Raw genomic sequence first — 11,180 nt, 5'->3', positions numbered from 1 at the left:
AATTTTCTACTCAATTACCTTCCACTCAATCCTTTACGTATTCTGCATTCATTCAGAATCTGGTTCACAACACACCATGTGGCACATGGGGAAATTGCAGTTCTATTTTCAGTTTCAGGCTTATCTCTCTGAGATCCACACGTATGCCAAAAGAGTCAACCACTTGTACAGTATGTCGACAAGAAGGCAGTGGTGTAAAGTAACTACATGTACTCAAGTACTTAAGTAAACTTTTGAGGTATTTTTACTTTCTTCAGTATTTACAATTTTCAATACTTTTACTTCTACCCCATAACATCTCAGAGTAAAATATTGTACTTTATCAAAAAAACAAAACACACTAATCACTTCAGCCCTACATATATTTCGTCCATTTGAAAACAGTCGATCTACTTCAAGCTCACAATGCGTCGCATCGTGACATAATGAGTACTTTTACTTTTGCTACTTTAAGTATATTTTGAATACAGGACTTCTACTTGTAAGAGAGTATATCTACATTGCAGTATTGACACTTTTACTTAAGTAAAACATGTGAGTACTTCTTCCATCACTGCAAGAAGGGGTCAGCTGACACAGAGGGAGTGTTCCCCCCAGCAGGTACAGTGGGGGCCTCAGCATCTTCCTCAAGGACGTGTCAACAAGGATGGATTTCCTTGACCTTTGCAGGAATCAAACCTCTGACCTTCCACTCACACTATCTATCGCTCTAATCGCCACATCATGCTGTCATGTCACCCGCTGCTGATTACAACTTTGTGTGGATGTTTATTTCCTTCTAATAGGCTATACGCCTGATGTGGTGTTTATTTATATAACAAAACATATGGAGGTCTGGATCATTTCCCCTTGACACCAACAAATCTGATGCCATTTACAGCTGATGATTGGAGACCGGGAGTAAACCCCCCCCCCCGTGTGTGTATAAATCACTGTTATTTGTTTGCACATTGTCAGTGTGTGTGTGTGTGTGTGTGTGTGTGTGTGTGTGTGTGTGTGTGTGTGTGTGTGTGTGTGTGTGTGTGTGTGTGTGTGTGTGTGTGCGTGCGTGCGTGCGTGCGTGCGTGCGTGCGTGCGTGCGTGCATGCGTGCTTGCATGTGTACAGGTACAGTATATTCATGCTTGAATGTGTAATTGTGTGTGTGTGTGTGTGTGTGTGTGTGTGTGTGTGTGTGTGTGTGTGTGTGTGTGTGTGTGTGTGTGTGTGTGTGTGTGTGTGTGTGTGTGTGTGTGTGTGTGTGTGTGTGTGTGTGTGTGTGTGTGTGTGTGTGTGTGTGTGTGTGTGTGCGCGCGTATGCGTGTGCGTGTGTGTGTGTGTGTGTGTGTGTGAGAGAGAGAGAGAGAGAGATATTATACAGTGCATGTGTACACACTCTATACAGTGGAGAGACTCTGGTCCCCTTTATTTTAGACTCATTGATGAACAGTGAGGTTGCTATAGCAACGGTTCTTTACAAGCAGAAGGATCACCCCTCGCCCCTCCCTTTTTTTATCTCTTTGAAGAGACAGGGAGACTGTAGGACTGCACACGAAGAAGACGCATCATCACACCATCGTACTTCTTTACTGGTGGAACCACTGAGGTACTGTAGCTCCTAGCTGTGTGCAGCCTCTCCAGTCTCCACTGCTCCATTATCACCTATCCCCTGGCACTTTTGGAAGAGAAAAGATAAACTTGCTATACCATGTATGGCCATCCAGTGCTGCAGAAATTGTAAGCTCTTTTTTTCCTTCTCTTACTTCATTTATTTATTTATTTTTCTCTTTTCTTTTTTTCTGTTCTCTTTTTTCTTTGGTCTTTTTTTTTTGCGAATAGCCCGGGCCCATCTGGAATGAGGTCGTTTGAACAGATGCGACCAACGGAATTGCCTTTGCAAAACATGGCAGAATTGGCTTAATACAATGAACAGTGTTCTGGAGACCATGATCATTCATAAGACACATGACATTTATATTCAGATTTTAAATGGAGTAAGAGCAGTATTGTATGTAGTACATTTTTATGTCAGTGATACTACGTTGTAGGCTGCATATCTAAATATCTAGGTCAAGTGGGAACACCAGATCATGGCACTGATCCATACAGTAGCCTACAACATAAAATATTCACAAGAAGTAAATCTAGAGTGCACAGTAGCATTACAATACACCCATTAACAAATGGTAAGAGCAACATTGCCCCCTCTTGACAATTTGGCATACTGCATCATCTTCTGTCCCTTCAGACCAAAATTGGTCGGATATTCTTGGGTGGGTGGTATGTATGGGAAACATTGAATTTATGGCACTGAAAAGGTCTACTCTATTGTTCTCTTAAGCGATTGTCACACCTCAGCAGTTAAAAGTAGGGGGGTGTTGCTGCAGTAGGTTTTGAAGAATGACTATTTATAACTCCTGTGTTGAGCCTGCTGTTCTGTCAGCCTGAAATACTGGGTTTTCGAGACAGAAATGGTCATTAATTCCAGCTGGTGTTTATCCAATCAGCCAAACGTGAAGGAAACACTCAGCTGTTTATGTTGTTGCCATGGTCCAATAGACGTGAAAATAGACAGTGTGACTTATATGTGTTCTATTAAGACTATAGGGCCTTTGAAATGATAATTATCACCAGTGTGCGCATGTAAACGTACAGGGTCAGGGCCGAAAAATAGAAATGTCACCTCCCTGGACTATGGAAGAAAGACTGGGAAAAGACTGGTTGACAGGGCACTTGGAGGGGAGAGAAGGCCAGGGCAGGGGCAACCAGGAAAGGACTGGCGCACATATTCATGAACATCTGTCACAGGTTTTCTTGCTTTGTGTCTTTTTTGCCAACATTATATCATTTAGGGCATGCCTTCTTCAGCCTGATAATAGAAACAGGCAACGTGTGAGGGGGGAAAAAAAACATTGATTTGACGTTTTAAAAGGGCACTTTGGCACCTACAACAGTAAGACCAAAGGGGTGGGAGGGGGGTGCATGCCACAGATTATCACCATCATTAGTAGTCGTGACTCAGAATCTGTGCAATACTTTTAGGAATATGGTTTTATTGTGCGTTTTCACACTTCGTATTTTCAACCCAGGTTGAACAGACACGAACGTCGGACGTGTCCTTTACAATTAGAATAAACTAAAATTGGCACAGGTGAAGGGATACCGGACTCTGTAGCCAGCCAGGTGGTGAGACTGGGCGGCATCACATCAGATTCACTGGCCCTCAACACAGGAGCCCCTCAGGACTGTGCACTGTATAGCCCTCTCCTCTTCTTCGGGCACTTGACTACGTGACTATACACAGCTCCAACCAGGGGTGCCTAACGTTTTGATCCAGCGTCGTGCCGCGTGCAGACAACCCAGTGCCTACTGAGCATATGTCCTCCAGGACAGGTTATACGACAAGTGGTGCATGTGAGCAGCTCATCAAAGACACTCACCACCCCAACCACAATCTCTTCACACACCGATGCTATCAGGCAGGCAGTACTGCTGTATCAAACACCCAACAGAATAACATTTTCCACAGCCAGGCCCGTCAGACTGCTGAATGAACTGCTGATGCAGGCACTGAGCCTCGTCGCCATGTCAGTCTTGTAGACACAGGCCATCAAATTGGCATTATCACTTTATTACTGTGAATGCATATCATTGCTGTCACACTGGCACTAACACTTTGACTGTGAATATACAGTATGTGACCGTGAATATACTCCATTGCCACACATTTAATACATACTTGCTGCCAAGTGGTGTCTCTTATTGCAGAAGAGAGTTAGGCACTCTGCCTTAGTTCGATATATTCTTTTGAGTACACATCTTTTGCATATTTGATATTATTTGTGGAAGTTTGTACAGAACCCACTTTCTTACACATGTACATTAAAGTTGTACAATGCCGATTCACAAATAACGATTTTTAGCAACCTCTGCTGGTCACTACCGTCACTGCATACAATTTCCGTAGTCCTCGATTACCCAGAATTCCATTTGTTTTCACCGGAAGCCGGAAGCGTTTCAAAAAGCGTTCTTTTAATTGTTTTATACTATCTGCGGATCGTTTCTCTTAGCCAGTGGAGCATTAGTTACCATGAGCTGTGCTTTCTTTTTCTGTTCTTTTTCGATCTTCCAATCCTACATTCTCTTAAAATCAGCATGAGGTTCCTTTTTGTTATTAGCGCGGTAGTTCCTGGCCAAACAGGAAACCGTTGCGGTAGTTCCTGACCAAACAGGAAACCAGTGCATTTCCGCCTCCGTTTTCCGGCCAGATGACGTCATTTTCCCGGGAAAGTCCCCCCCGTCACCGTTCAATAGAAAATATATAAATAAAAGGCTTCCGGGGGTGAAATTCATGGAGTGGGTCTTGTGAAACTTTTGCCACTCACAAAAGATATACAATTTAACTTTAGTTTTGTTGAAAACGTTACCTAGTATTACTTTAAGGATGTGACAATAAACTTGAAATTGAGTTGAAGTTGAGTAAAGATTAGAATCTTGAAAGTAAATGTTAGGGTTCTCTCGCACTTATCTCACAACCTCATAATCCTGAGATGTAAAGTTGCAATTGCAAGAATAAAACTCTGATGCTGAGATTTGAAGTCTTTTGCAAGATTGCAAGAGGAAAAAAATAAAACATCACAATTCAGGCCTTTTTAATCGTTATTCAGTGGTGGAAATGGGCTTCCATAGCAGACTGACACGAGCGGACCTATGCAGATAATGTATTGCTTAATTCTAAAAGATGGATGATAAATGGATTAGGATTATGAGCGCAGCTACAGGTGAAGTTAATTAGGTCGATAAAAGGGTACATTACTACCTTTTATATCAAACCATCCATATCTTGGCTGTTGTTTGGGTGGAGTGTAGTTCAGATCTTGCAGGGCAGGCTCCTGAGAGAAAGTGGGGATGAACCGGTGCAATTCCTTTTCAGACCCTTTTCACAACAGCAATATTTACATAAATAGTAGGGTAATATTACAGTACATCCTGTACAGGTGTTACCGATTATACTAACAGGGTGCTGCTATTGTGTATGGTCTCTCACTGGAAATGGCCTTTCAGAAAGGCTCTGCTACACTAAATGGAACAGAGTCTTAATTAGGAGCCTATCATTGCCAACACCTGTACAGCATGTAACATTAACCTACTAATTCATTTCAATATGGCTGCTGTGACAAAGGCCTATTAGGATCGGTTAAAAGGCCTATATGGGTCACTGCATGCTCCTGTGCATGTTAACCACAACTTCAGAAAACAGCCAAAAGTTACATCAAATCTATCATGAGCGATGAGCCACATGAACTATCTGACCGCTGTTAAATTGAGTTTAACCTTGGAAGGAAAAATAATTGTTACCAGATGAGTGTTTAAGCGTTAAAGTTAGGTTTAGGCATTGTTTTTGTGGGGTTAAGGTTAGGTTTAAGGTTAGATTTTGGCATAGTTTTTGTGGGGTTAAGGTTAGGGTTAAGGTTAGGTTTAGACATAGTTACAAAGGTTGCAAAGAAGGAAAAACAAGGAAGGCCTTTGCCAGACACACCCATGTGGTGGGACCAAGTTTTTCTGTCAGATGCGTGCGTGTGTGCGTGCGGCCACATATTAGGAGGTTATGCATCACTTAATTTCACTTGTCATTAGGATGTCAAAAATAGTATATTGGGTTGAGGCGTTTGTTGAGGGCCTCGTTGGTTGGATATGGGTGCAGTGTCATGTAGTGAGAGTTGATGAGTATAGTGTTAAGAACAGGTGTGGTGTGGGTTGATGATTCTGAACCTTCTAAGGCATGTAGAGCTGAATATACAATAACATCTAAGATGTGAGGCACCCACTTAATAACCACAGTGCTACACCACTCAACCACCTTTCTTACATCCCAACTAGGTTTCTACATCAGAGCTGTGGATTGGTAAAAAAAAGAAAATCCATATACCTACCAACAAGGTCCTCTTCTATAACTCCAACAATCTCCAAAAATGTGTGTATCAAATGTTTTGAAGCATTACATATCCCAAGGTAGTTGGCACACGTCCACAAACTTTGCCCAAAACATAACCAAAAGTTGCTTTCCGTTCAGCAATATGCGCCAGCTGAGATTTGACACAAATAACAGCTCCCATGCTGGGCATAGTTCCCAGAGGAGCCTTGTTCTTGTGTACGCAAATTTGCATATCCTCTGAATGTGCCTATTTTGGACATAAAACCATAATTGAACTCATACAGTAGTATTAGTTAGACAAGGTTATTTCCATCCCTTGCATCTTGTAATCACATGGATTAATATGGATGCCGTGTCGTCTTTGCCCGGCTGTTCTTATAACAAAGCACATCAACAGAGTGATACATTTGCTTTACTGTGGTTTGTTAAATTATGAATCAAGGATTATTGCTTTTATGAACATTTTATGAACACCTATCCTACAAATTTCCCAAAAACTGATATGGGGATCAAATGTATGACCTTCAGTGTACAAGCCAGTCACTATGTCCACTACTTGGCCGAGCTAAAGGCCACCTGGAGTCCAGTGGTTCATGTTTTCCACCAAAGTGTGATATTTACTTTCCTTGTAAACGTCAATATCCCCTGCATGGCCCTGTGAACTGAATAAACAATGGAGTCGAAGCTGTCGTTGTTTTGTGCCAGAAAGTGTTCTGGTAAACACTGTCCTCTAGTGCTCAAACTGCAATACATACATAGAGCTAAATTGAACACTGCCAATGCCCATCCATATTGTAACTGAATTTGGGCACAGTGTGTTTTAAATTCTTGTGTTGTAACTTATTTTGTACAACAACATATCACAAATTGTCCTTGCTTTACTTTTCATCACATCATGAATTGTTTTGATTTGCAATATTTTGTAAGTGCAAAGTGTGTGTAAGTCACTTTATTTCAAATTATAGTACATATTCCTCATTCTGGAATAAAGCTTTTCACTCATGACCCTTCATTGTTCCAGTGAAATAAGTGGCTTCCAGCAATAATAGTGTATGCTGTGCAGAAAATATGGCATAATAGCTACAATTAGACATACATTTCTGCAACCATGCTTTCATTAAACGGCAATCTTCTGATGGCTTTTAGCTTGGCTGACAGTCTCCACTAACGAGGCATGTACTGTAGCTATCAGACTGCATGCAACAATGAAGAGGAGGGCAATCTACAAATGACCTGATCCCTCACTCTCTAATGCTTCTTTCAACCGTTTCACCTGACCAGTGGTGTAAAGTAACTAAGTACATTTATTCAAGTACTGTACTTCAGTACAATTTTGACTTGAGGTATTTTTCACTTTACTGGAGTATTTCCAATTTTCAGTACTTGTACTTCTACTCCACCAGCTATATCTCAGAGGCAAACATTATACTTTTACTCCACTACAATTATTAGAAAACGTTAGTTACTAGTTTAAACTTTGGCTATTTCAAAAAGATTTTTATACATTTTTGAAACCTGTGAAATGGGACATTCTGCATAATGAGTGCTTTTACTTCCGGTACTTTAATATTTTGATGCCAATCATTTTTGACTTTTTTAAATTCTGGACTTTTACTTATTTCTACAATGCAGTATTGATAGGCTACTGCATTGTTTTTTAAGTAATTGTATTGCATTGTATTTTAAGTAAGAAATGTGAGTACTTTTACCACCACTGCACCTGACCATGTCACATTGGCACAAGGTCAGGGTGGCCTTGAATCCACATTCTCCTCTGTTGTTCTTGGCATTGAACTGTAACAGACTGGTATTCAGTTCATCAAATGGCAGTGGGAAAGGCCGCGGGATACTTGAGATGTAAATAGAACATAATGGTGTCATTAGAATTGTGCTCATCCTGTTCAGAGAATGCCTCTTGACTCTGATCGGACTCCATCTGGCTAAATCAGCATTGGCAGGATGGCAAGTACTTCAGTACAACAGTTTTTGTTATGAGTGCCAATTTGTTTTTGGTCATCACAATCAGATGATTGTATTTAACACACGGTAAACCAACTGGACTTATATGGGTCCATTTTGCATGTGCACACTCTCATAGTTAAATTAACACTCTGGATTTTACTGTGTAGCCTATAGCAAGATGAGATTTGCATAAAACTTACATAAACTACAGTTAAAACCTTACTGTCCTCTCATCCCATAAACATATTTTTTATAGAAGGCTAGGCTATGTGTAACAGTGTGTGACGACAGCAGTAAACGTTAAGGGCAGCGTGACATTTACACATCCCTGCTACTGGGCAATCTCTCCTGTTAAATCACTTTAACAAACAAACAGAGAGAGGAGGTCATCCAGACTTGGTACACATGAGCCTGTTTCCATCAGTGTTGCCATGTCCGCTTATTATAAGCGACTTTGGGCTTGTTTTTTTTGTGAAGTTGCTTGTAAATATTGGTAGTTGCGGATTGCTTTTTTTGGGCTTGTTTCTAAAGTGTAGTTGCTTATTTGGGCTGGTTTCCTAATGTTGTTTAAACCAGTGGTTCTCAAACATTTTCATGTCAAGGACCCCCAAATTCATATGTTATTGTCCACGGACCCCCCATCTGAAAAAAATTTGTGCCAGGGACCCCCATACCAGACTTTAAAAAAAGAAAATGTTTTGAAAATAGCAGATCTACAATCTCACAACACGTTGCATCGTGACGCGTTTTTCATGTCACCAATGACTTTGATAATCTTACCGTCCGAAGGGTATATTTTCAATAAAGCAAGGCAAGGCAACTCAAGTCAAATGTATTTGTATAGCTTAGCACATTTCAATCACAAGGCAATTCAATGTGCTTTACAGAAAACATTAAGCAAAGGAAACACATTATAAAAGGACATTTGAATTGAAAAGGGGGAGGACAAAATTAAATTAAAAGACCTATCTCCTTAAAAGGAAATGCCTATTCAGGACACAATAAAAAGGACATTTGAATTTAAAAAAAATCCAAAGTAAATTAAAACAGAAAAATTGTAAAAGCTAAATTACAGTGCAGAAGAATAATTAATGAAATCTCAATAAAAGGCAGCGGCAAACAGAAAGGTGCCAGTGACTTAAAAGAACTGAGGGCCAAAAGTATAGTTGGTGTGTTAGTCTGGAGATAATCTTATGTCAATTAACTTTAATTGACATAATGGAAGTCAATCGGGCTCGGATCGGGCTGAACCTTTCCCAAATTTGGAGTCCAACGTCATAGATACTTCATGAAGGACTGACGTCCCAGGGTGGCCATATGAAGTCTGATTTTTTTTCCGTCTCTTTTTTAAGACCTCTTGGTTATCTACAAAGGTCACTAGTAAATTTTTAGTTTATTAGTCGTATACAGATTTGTACGATAATTTTGTTTAATTTAGCTAGTTGATGTGAATTTTCTATCTTGCCTCCAGAACATTTCAATGTAAAACATCTGTCTAAAGGAAATGGATACTGCTTCCTCTGCACCATACTGTAGATCAATAAAGTTAATCTGTCCATGTTGTCATAGTAACACATTTAGGGTACTGAATAAGAGTACATGATTGTTATTTGAAACAAGCCTCTGATGATTTCCAGGAATTTCATCATTCACAACTGCGCTGTATGGAGATACTGCAAAGTATTCAGCAACTATAGGCTAACAGTTATACAGTATTTCATTATGAGCTCAGAAAGAACCAAGCTATCTGACTTGAGGTCATATTTAACAGGGAAAACCTGAGATGCACATTGGGAGTAGTAGCAATGGTAAAGAACAAGAAAAAAAAGTTAATGACAAATGCAGCAGTGCATTTTAAGTTGGGGATTCTTTGCATGTACAGTAGCAACACTCATGGATGTGGACAATCTTTTTTATATATAATATATTGAAAAAGCTTTGAACTTAAGAATATACTCAATTGCTTGTCAGAAGGAAAATGCAGTATTATTAAAATTGATGAGATGCATGCAACTTTTATGATGCTGATGCAACTTCATGTTACCCGCTCACTTTTGTACATTTGGCTCCCCTCTGGCTCACGTTGTCTTTCTGCAAGAAAACATAATATTTTGTAAACAAGCACAAACTGCATACACGTAAAGCCTGATTTATACTTAATTTGATTAATACCAGCTACAGTATACATGTGCTGGTGTTGTGTACCGGAAATAGCAGTTTGCACTGTAGATCTGCTATTTTTGGTGAGCAAACTGTTGCACCCCTAAATGTCATCCACCCACACACTGAATATTAAGAACAAAAGTTAGGGCGGCCTCAGCTGAGTGGGTAGAGAGGCTGTCTTGTAATTGGAAGGTCACCACCGGTCTGCCCCCCAGCCCACCCAGTCTATGTGTCGAAGTGCCCCTGAGCAAGACACTTAACCCCTAACTGGTCCCCGGGTGCCGCATTAATGGTAGACACTGCTCCTAAGTAAATGCAGAGGACAAATTCTACGTATGTGCAAATGTACTGTAGCAAATGCAACAACTAAAGGGCACACTATTATCATTATTATTATTATTATTATTACTAGACCGTTGGGTGCCGGCCTGCTCTGGAACGATGCCAGTTGGGAACTAGAAAAAGTGCTCCTCGGAGCACAGGTCTCCGCCAGGTCAGCGAGGTTATTGTGGCCTCCTGGTGGCACTATAATATGCCAATGTGAAAAGGGGCACCATTTCTTCTTAGGCCTTGCACGGCAATCGGACTCAATTTCAAGGAAATCGCATGCTGCGTTGATGATTTGAGGCATTTTGGTCAAAACGAGCCAATCCTGCAAACTTTGGAAGCCAATCTTAGCCAATATGGAATATGGAAAATCAGACAGATCCCTGTTGATCACATGACTATAGAGATACTGTGTACCGATTTGCGTGATGTTTGGATAAAATCTGTAGGAGTAATATCAACAAATGTGTTTTGCACAAATTGGCCTCCTGGGGGCGCTATAACAGGCCCATGTGAAATATTTGGGGCAGAGGTTCCGAATTGGTATCCAGGGAGTGTGTGTGCACAATTTCGCAGCGAGCAGGCCAACGGTGCGGGAGATCAGCTGCTCGCAGACAGATGGACGGATGGACGGACGGACGGATGGACACACGGACGGACGGACAGACAGACAGGGTGCAAAAGATACTCTCTCGCCATGCCTTTCGGCCTGGCGGAGACAATAATATAAATAGGGAATCCCTATTGTGCCCATATATGGATATCTCTGTATCTATCTGTCTGCCTGTGTCCCTTTTATGCCCATATATGGAGAT

The sequence above is a fragment of the Gymnoscopelus braueri genome (genome assembly GCF_963280865.1).
Source record: "Gymnoscopelus braueri genome assembly, chromosome: 6".
In the NCBI taxonomy this organism is placed as follows: Eukaryota; Metazoa; Chordata; class Actinopteri; order Myctophiformes; family Myctophidae; genus Gymnoscopelus; species Gymnoscopelus braueri.
The sequence above is the reverse complement of the archived record's forward strand: the minus strand, read 5'-3'. Positions refer to the sequence as shown.